We start from the raw sequence: 9,370 nt of genomic DNA, 5'->3' as shown, positions 1-9,370 counted from the left end.
TGACCCTTAAGTAACAATACATGTGCATTAGAGACTTTTTCCGTGGCCATCTGGGCTCATATCACAGACCTCACACAAACTGAAAGTCTCAAAAATGTTGGTAAGAATCTCGTTATACGCTGACGAACAATGAAGGTCGATTTCATTTGTTCTACAACATCTGCTCTTGCAATAATGCAACTGAGGCACAATTCATTCTTTTGCAGTTCTGTTCAGGAACTTGGCTGAGGCGAGGGAAAGATTGTGGTCTCAGGCAGGCAAGCAAACTTATTGCTCCTACAGTTTTTATAACTGTCTCCTGCAGGCGACAAGTAATACTGCATTTCCTTTTATAGCTGCTGTGTGTTTTTAGCATTTATCGTTTACATTTGACACGTACAAAATGGGATTTTTGTCAACTGGATCATATTTTTTGGAGTTCTGAGTGTCATTGTTGGTTACTTTAGAGAGGGAGAGGGGGGCCTTAACCAGATTTTTCCAAACTGGGATCAAATATAGGGGCCATTAGGCAAGTTTGATTAAGACACATATTTGTTGCTCAATATTTACATTTGGCAGTTGGGTCTATACATTGTGTGTATACATATATAATTTTCTTCAACACTTATTAACATTCAGTGCATCATAAAGCATCATGTTAGCCTTGCTTAGCAATAAATGTTATATTCATTTGCATTACAAATGGTATTTTCCAGTGAGCTGAATTGGCTCGTTTAGAAGCCATTTCTTTCCAGGTGGTGCTTTGCATTAAAATTGCAGAGGGTGAAAGGCCCAATTATTAAATTCTCACTGGGAGCCCAAAGGAGCAGAGCTGAAGGAAAAACCTCACACAGGCAGAAAAATCACTCTGAAAACAAAGAAAGTCGGCTGCTGATGAGCATCTGACCAGACCTTTGGCAGCTATTTGTCTGCAAAGTTCAGGTCATGATAAGACAGACCTGAGTCCACGCACCAGCTACATCAGAGGTTAAGGAAGTTTTGTTGCCTGGAGCAGAAACGAAGCCTTTCTAGTTTTAAGGTCCATCAGATCTTCTACCCTGCAGCGGCGTGAATGACTTTGAGCTTTCAGCCCACAATGACCCGACCAAAAGAAACTTTTACTTCTGAATCTTGTTTTGCTTGTTGTGTTGTTGTACCTTAAACTGCAATTATGTTCCTACATATTGGCCTCTTTCCAGTTGCTCATTAACTCATCCTCATTCCCTGGTGAGCATCCCTTCCTCGCTTCTTGGCCTCTCTTATTTAGAAAGGGAGGGAAAGATGCAGGAGGGTGAAACACATTTGCCAAATGGGTCATCCTCGTTCATTTGTTCACTGTGTGTCGTTGTAAAAGTGACATTCATTTCTTATGAAGTGCTGTGTCGCCTCTCACTGGACTTTCTCTAAACTTCACACTTCTTGATGATTAAATCAAATATATTGAATCAAATATGAAAGCCAGTATGTGTGGATATGTAAATTTCTTACTTTGGCAGCATCCAGTGGTGTCAAGAATGACGCTGCCAGACGAATGAAATGGGATGAAAGCATCTCATAAACCCAGTTATGGACTCATTAGCCATGTTTCCAACCAAATGTATTTCATGTATTAATTTGAGGAACAGTATTGGTCCACACAGTGCCCTGCTCCGGAGCAGGGTTAGTCCAGAGTTAGGCCTGGGCTAAGAGCTGACCCTGCACATGCAGTGTGAAAAGCCAAATCATCAGTGCCACTTAACATTTATCACTCCCACTAAATACCATTTAATCTTTTCCCAGGCTTGTGTATGTGCATGCATTATAATACCAAACTTGGAAAATGGCTGTGAGTCAAAAACAGAGGTGAGACAGCAAGAGAGAGAGAGAGAGAGGGAGAGAGACACTGCAGATGTATTACATCTGTGCAGCAGAGAGGCATTTTGTCAGGAACACCCGGATCTTTCTTACTCACATCAAATCATTGATTATTAATACAAAGAGGCTAAAACCTCTGGTCCCATTTTAAATGTCACAGGCAGGTCTGGAGAACCCGTGACACACATTTAAATAGATGTTCAAAGCTCACGTTAATTCAAAACTTAATAAGCAGTTGGAGCAGCAGTGATGCCTCTGTGCATCTCAACGCGATGTTCAGTGCATGCCAGGAGTCACTCTGAGATTCAGTGTATTTCAGTCTTTGGAGTAGCCTCGTTCTACTTCACTCTGACTGAAATTGAGTGAGTGAATAAAATTTTCACCTCACTTGAATTTCAACAGCTTCTAAGAGAAGTGGAAATGCAGTGAAAGTCTGATTTGGAGAATGGGTTATGAATGAATATTCAATGTTTTTGTACACTTTCTGAAAGGAGCAGAGGCGCTTTGGGATTGAATGACACACAATTTTATAATAATCAAAATAATAATAATGAACTTTATTTGTTTGTTTTGCTCTTCATTTCAGCTTGAAGCTAGCAGCTTGAGGCTACATGAGCCGCTACTAGCATAGCACAGGTGAACCTCCAAACAAACTGTTGGCTTTCCAGTTGCATTGTGGAAATGCATGGAGTAAAAATGATGATATCTCTGGTTCTGCTGTGTAAATGTTGATCCTGATGGTGTTAGAGGAATGCAACGCTACACTGGGTTTCAGGTAAGGCCTGTCTTTTCTTGTTGAACGGCAACCAAAGCATTCAGGGTATGTTGTGGCCTGTTTGGTAGTGTACCATAAGAAGGCTTGGTGATAATCCCACAAGATCAAACAACAAAACATTTTAACAGTACGACCTGTACGCTCACAGACCCAACAGAGCAGAGCAGCCCTGGAGCTCTACCAAAACTGGTGGAGATCGAATAACTTTGCAAGGCAGAGAAAGTTGATTAACTGCTTCACTCCAACTCGGGCCACCTCACTCTGAGACTTCTGGGCTCGTTAAGAGTTTGACAAGGGGGATCTCAGAGCTTCTTACGACAGATGTGCAGGCCCAAAGGATCCCGAAACACAGGAGGCTCCACATGTACATCCATCCATTCTCTGCCGCTTATTTGGGCCCAATGCTGTGTGTAGTTGTACAGTACTAAGCCTGCAGGAGCTTTCTAATGGTTGCAGTGGGAATCCTTAAAGATGTTAAGTTAAAGATGAAACCTTTGAAGATCCATGCCACTGTTGGCACAGACGGTTCACAGGAAACTAAATGCAAATCACACAGAAATGTCAAATTTCAACACATTTGTATAAAGCAAAGGATACAGAATTTGCAAATACAGCATAATGACCCAGTTATACAACCAAACCACATCTAAATTCGGGTGTCATCACAAAAAACCTTTTAGTGTACAGCTGGATATACTGACTGTGTCATTTTAAGTAAGTAGCAAAAATAATAGTGGTCTAAATAGTGAAAAAAAAAAAAAGTGAGAAAATACCACTGAACATCCGTGCAGCAGCTATGTCTTTCCTCCAAACGCATTTGGAACAACAAATTGGTGGTAAATAAATGTACAGTAATTTCTAAGAGAGAGCGGTTGACGATGACGAGATGTGATCACTATGCAAATTTGAACTAAACATTGGCAGTTTATGTCAGGGAGGACATACAGTAACACAGTGCGTGTCATAATAATGACATGATTCACTGTGCAGAAGATAACTAAATAAGTGTCAACTCTGCTGAATAAACATGAGTATGTTGAATGAAAAGGCTGTATGTCATCATTTACCTGTTTGCTGGTGTATGTGCAATGTGGAAGAAAAGTGTGTGAGGTCACAAAGGTCACCAAACTAAAAGAGTAAATGAAATGTTAGCCAGGCTGTTGCTCCCACATGCTTTAAAGCCAACACTGCTGTATGTGTGCCAAAAAAGTTATCTCCATCCTGTTTCAATGAGCTGCAGCCTCATGAAGTGCTTTGAAAGACTAGTCATGCAGTAAATAAGCTCCATCCTCCCTCCCTCCCTCCCTGCACTCATTTCTGTTTGCATATCAGGCCAACGGGTTCATGGATGCTGCAGTCTCTGCTCTCTACTCAGCCCTCACCCACCTGGACACTAGAGGCTCTTACGTGAGAATGTTCATAGACTTCAGCTCAGCATTCAACACCATCATCCCTCTGCAGTTCATATGCACCTCACTGCTGCTCAGAACGATGCCCCTCAATTACAGACATCTCTCCCGTCCATTTTCATCATCACCCTCTCCGACCAGTTGTCTCGTTTGGCAGTAACCTCTCTTGAAATCACAGCTGAATCATAACGTCTCAGTGACGTGTACAAATCTTTCAAGTAATACATATTTAAACTAAGTGCTGAATTTATCTGCCCCTTTGTGTTTTCATTCACATAATGCAGGGATGTTTACAGCTTTTCACTTTCAACCAGATATCTGATTCTGACCACCTAATTGCAGTCACTTTGAATAATATAGGAACTAGTTAACCCAATCCTTGTATCCTTAAGTCCCAATGTTGACGGGTATGGCTAACGAGGTTGCAACGAAACATATATGATGCGATATGTAATGTCACTGTGGTAGTTACTCATTAGTAAAAGAATCAAATAAATATGAAATAAATGCACGTTTCAATTCAAATAAACATGCATCTCACACACAGAGACATCCTGTGCACAAGGCAAATAACAAATCTACCAAAACACAGTATCTCAAAGGACTTTGGTGGTTTGCTTCTTTTAACAGTTGAAGTTTGTTAAACACTAATAAGTGTGCATAATTAGCTTGCATATGAATACTGCCTCTGAATGAATAATCAGAGCTAAAGCCATTTTTGACTGAATTAAGAGTCAGGGTGGATATTCCTGAACCTCTGTGTTGTTGCAAAGACACAAGAAGAGTGTGTCTTTTTTTACATCAAACATGTGTTTTTGTGCTCAGGAAACATCACTGACTGGCACAAAAAGAGAGGACAGACTGAAATAACAAACGGTACAAAGTTGGAAATATGCACGATGGAAAAGCAGAATGAGGGACACGCTGGAGGGGAAAGATGCAGCAGTAAACCACTTAATCGACAAAAAGCCTGGAGGCCAAGTTGACGCTTATACAGAATCTATTACTGAATGTCTGGAAATCTTAATACGAGAGCATACACCGAAACTTTAGACAAAAGTCTCAGCTTGAGTACGCCCTTGTGCACAAAGCCAGGTCGATAAACAAACGTTGAAGTCCCAGGTTGTCGAGGAAGAAGCTGACTGACCTGCACAGAGCCTTGACCTCAGCCCCATCCAACAGGAACGCTGCTCAGAGGCAGATCCTATCATCCATTGTCAGTGCCAGACTTTGCAAATATTAATGACTGAATGGGAGGACAATCACTGCAGCCAGGTTTCTGATATATGGAATAGTAAAGCAAGCCGTCACATAATTACTTGAGTGGGAATAAATCTCTAATCTTCAGCCGTAACATAGAAAAAAGGAGAGGACGTGTTAGTCTAGTAAATTTAATTTGCTCCATTTGCACAAAAAAGGTCAGTGTTTCTAACTTGGTGCTCAGGCAGCAGCATGGTTCAACATGTGGTATTTGCTCTGTATGCCTGAATATGTGCACAGAGTGAGCAGATTAAATGTCTCTCTTTTCTACACTGAACTGTTCTGTGCTATTAATGAAGAAGCTAAGTTTTCCACTGTTTCCAAGCGGACTGCAAAGCGTAGTTGAAATGTGACAAAAGCCATGTTGAGTTTCATTGAAGTCTAAATTGCTGGGAAATAATTATGTGAGTGGGCAGTCCTGTTTTCAAGCTAACATACAAGATAACCCTGATTTCTAATGATTTAATAGGGCCCCACAAAACAATGACAACAAGGAAAAACACCATGAAGCCCATTCAGCCTATTATACTGACATATCAATGCTCCATCACAGTTTTTGGCATGAAAGCATCACAATGCATGAGCCAAACAACAACCAAACGATGAATAAGCTCGGCCACAACAAGCACAATTAGCAAGTTAAATATTCCACACAAAGAGATGACAGCAGCCTGAGAGCAGAAATTAGCAGCAAGCCATCAGAATGGCATTGCCCAGATTAGTCACAGAACACGTCAATAGAATATCCAGCTGTCTCAGCAGCCACATAGCCAAGTAAGTTTAAAGCTAACATGAAGCAGCAAATATTCTGCTTGGTAAAGTGAAGTAGTGATCCCCCTCAGGACTGTTTGAACATACGCAATAAACCCCCAACATCAGATTCTGTTGAACACTGTCACATGAAAGAGGACCTGAACCCATCTGGCCCAGGCGAGGGTCTCTTTTTGCCACAAGTGACAGAGTCCATGTCTTTCACAGGACTTTCACTCAGGAGAAAGGGATGGAAATGATCACAGTTTGGGTGCAAATAGCGTTATTGATGGTTGTGGACACCTGGTTGCTCATAGAAGCTGTCTTCATTTTTTTGTGAGGAAATCTTGGTAGAACCAATAAAGAACATGCTTTCTGATATGCAGCTGGGACCAGGCCAGAGAACAAGCGGACGCCCTTGTAGAGTGAATTAAAATGGAAAAGTTATGATAACAAACTAGTGCAGTTCTCCATTTATAAGACCGAATAGCAAGATGGCTCCTTTGTGTTTGTCGTTCAGGTCTGCGTATGCCTTCCCGCCAACACACCCGCTCTGCTATCTTTCTTGTTTGTTTATCTCTTGGACTGAACATCTCCATCTGCCCATCATGCTGTTTATTGTCTCATAGCAACATCTGAATGCCACTGGAGCCCTTTTTGGCCTCAGCGCTGCGCGAGCAAACAGAGGAAGTGCCAAGTAAGGAAGGAGGAAGAGCCGTGTTTTCATGCAGAGTAGCCAAGACAGCAGGCGGATCAGTGAGATTGAAATACTTGAGATGTGACACAAACGCTGACTGATGAGTGTTGTGCTTACTTAGAAAACTTAGAAATGTGCTTCACTTCCTTCTGTCGTCTCCCATATCAGTGGATATCAGCGAAACATCAGAATAGTCCACATAGTGGCTTCTTTGACACTGCGCCAGCTGATCTGAGAGACTTTATAGATTGTGAGTACGCAAAAGGACAACTTGTTCTTATCATGGAACAGCCTGTGAACTGGTGAATGCAGGTATTTGGTTTCACCACAGAAAAGGAAAAGCGCACAATTTGATGCTCAGTCAGTCAGTATGGTTCAGTGCATTACAGCAGGTCTGTGATGATGTACCTATTCTGCCTTAATTAGTCATTCCCAATGTTCCTCATAATGGTTTTTGACAACCTCTAGGGAACATGGCTTAACATTTCAGGTGTGGGGTTTTATGTGGTTTGCAAGAGAAGAAGGAAAAATGCAACAGGCCCTGCAGCCACAAACAAACAATACACTGCCTAAGAAGGAGGGCAGTGATGCATTTGTCATAGCTTTATTTATTCACACTCATACACTTTGCTGAAGCTGAGCAGCTAATTACCAGTGAACCAGTGACCAAGTGACTTCTCCCCAGTGACCAAACTGGTCACTGGGGAGAAGTCACTTGGTCACTGGTTCAACAAGCTAAGATGCGGGACAAGACGTGTTCATGTTTGTTGGATAAGGAGACTTTAGCAGGAAAGCTAACGATGGGTGTTCAAAGTCCGTGTCAAGACAGTGTGCCTAAGTCTGTCAGGATGCACTCACTGTGATGAAAAAGGCCAGTCTCAAGCAGCGTTACAGCTTAAAACATGCTAAACTGGATGATAGATGATAGTGTTATGTAGGCATGTTTTGTGAAGAACGAGCTAACAGCTAAGAAGCTGAAACCTCATTCACAAGGAGAATGTGTGAAGGAATGCAAGCACCGGACAAAGTAAAACCATACCAAAGTGTCAGTTTGTCTGGAATCATTCACAGAGATGAAGGTAAGACCTGATGTGGAAACTCAAGCAAGTAATAGCAAGTGTGTGCTTTGGCCTTCATGGTGGACATTACCAAGATCATCTCAGAGCTGAACCTCGAGCTCCAGCCAGCTTCTCCACTCTCTGCTTTCAAATGTGAAGTCATCTGAAGCCAAACTAAAGCTGTGCCAAGTGCAACTGGAAAGAGGAAACGCTGTGCATTTCCCTACTCTGCAAGAACAAAAGCTGCTATGACACCTGAACGAGCTGCTGAGTGTGAAAACTCCTTCAGGCATTTGGTGAGAGGTTTCAGGACGTGAAAAGCAAACACAAGGAACTGAACATATTTGCTACGCCTGTTAATGTGGAACAGACTCAGCTTTGCTCAAGACTGACTGACCCAAACCTGGAAAACCAGCAGCTAGTAGCATAATCATCATCATCATCAGTACGATCAGACATCAGACACATCTTTGAAGTGTGTGCAAGTTGCATGACCTGCAGACACCAATTGATACATCAGTGATTCATCATTAGTTAAGACTAGCTCCAGGAAGCACTCTGATCCATTTATGCCCACAAACATGACTCCTAAACACTTTTTCAAGACTATGCCAACAAGCATATTATGGTCTGGTGAGAGATGAAACTTTAAATATAACACACTGTCTCATGGTGACAATCAAAATGATCTTAAAATAATGCCTATAAGACTGAAAAATAGCCAGTTGGTTTGTTAATAACTAATATGATGAATAAATCAGCCAGTCAGTGGCTGTGCCTTGTAGTCAAAGTGTGACAGTAAGTGATCCACCAGCACCAGTCAGTCAGTGGTTTAATATCTTTGACGGGATCCGTGTGTGCTTTGTTTTTCTAAATGATTCCTCTGCTAAGCATCAAAGCTTTCAGTGCTGTGAAGAAAAATATCTGAAATGAGCTTCTTTCACATCTTTGTTCAGAAGTGTTGTCAATGTGTTCTCGCCTCTCTTTGAAGCAGCTTCAGCGTGAATCATTCGTATGGATTGAGAAGATCCCCCTCACTTCTATTCCAAAGCTAGACCAGATAAGGTTGTACTAAGTGTGAGTCACATCCTCGCTTCCCATGCATAGAAATCAATGTTATATACAACGAAGCACAGCATGCACAACCCCAATTCCCAAAAAGTTGGGACGCCATGTAAAACATTAATAAAATGGAATTCAGTCATTTGCAAACAGACTGTGTTCACCGACGAAGTGTCCCGAACAAAGTGTACTAATATCCTTTTTTGGAATCGGGGTTGTACAAAAGGTCAGTGGATAAAGCTTGGTCCCGCTGAGCTGCACCTGGGTGATCAACTAACAGGTCTGACAGGTGGCTGGTTTCACCATACAACAACATGCATTACGCTCCATTACACTGAACAAACCCACAGACAGACAGGCTGGTGGAAAAAAGCAAACAAAAGCTGTGTTTGCAGCATTTATATGTGATCCTCATAGGTGCCTCGGAAACAACATGAGCACTGCTCTCAATTGACAGAAAGTGTATGTTTTCCTAATTAATCCAGGGTTTTTTTTTTATTTATTCAACGATCAGTCTGGAGTCTGT

This window comes from Chaetodon auriga, chromosome 15 (assembly GCF_051107435.1).
Source record: "Chaetodon auriga isolate fChaAug3 chromosome 15, fChaAug3.hap1, whole genome shotgun sequence".
NCBI lineage: Eukaryota > Metazoa > Chordata > Actinopteri > Chaetodontiformes > Chaetodontidae > Chaetodon > Chaetodon auriga.
This window is presented reverse-complemented; position numbering follows the sequence as displayed.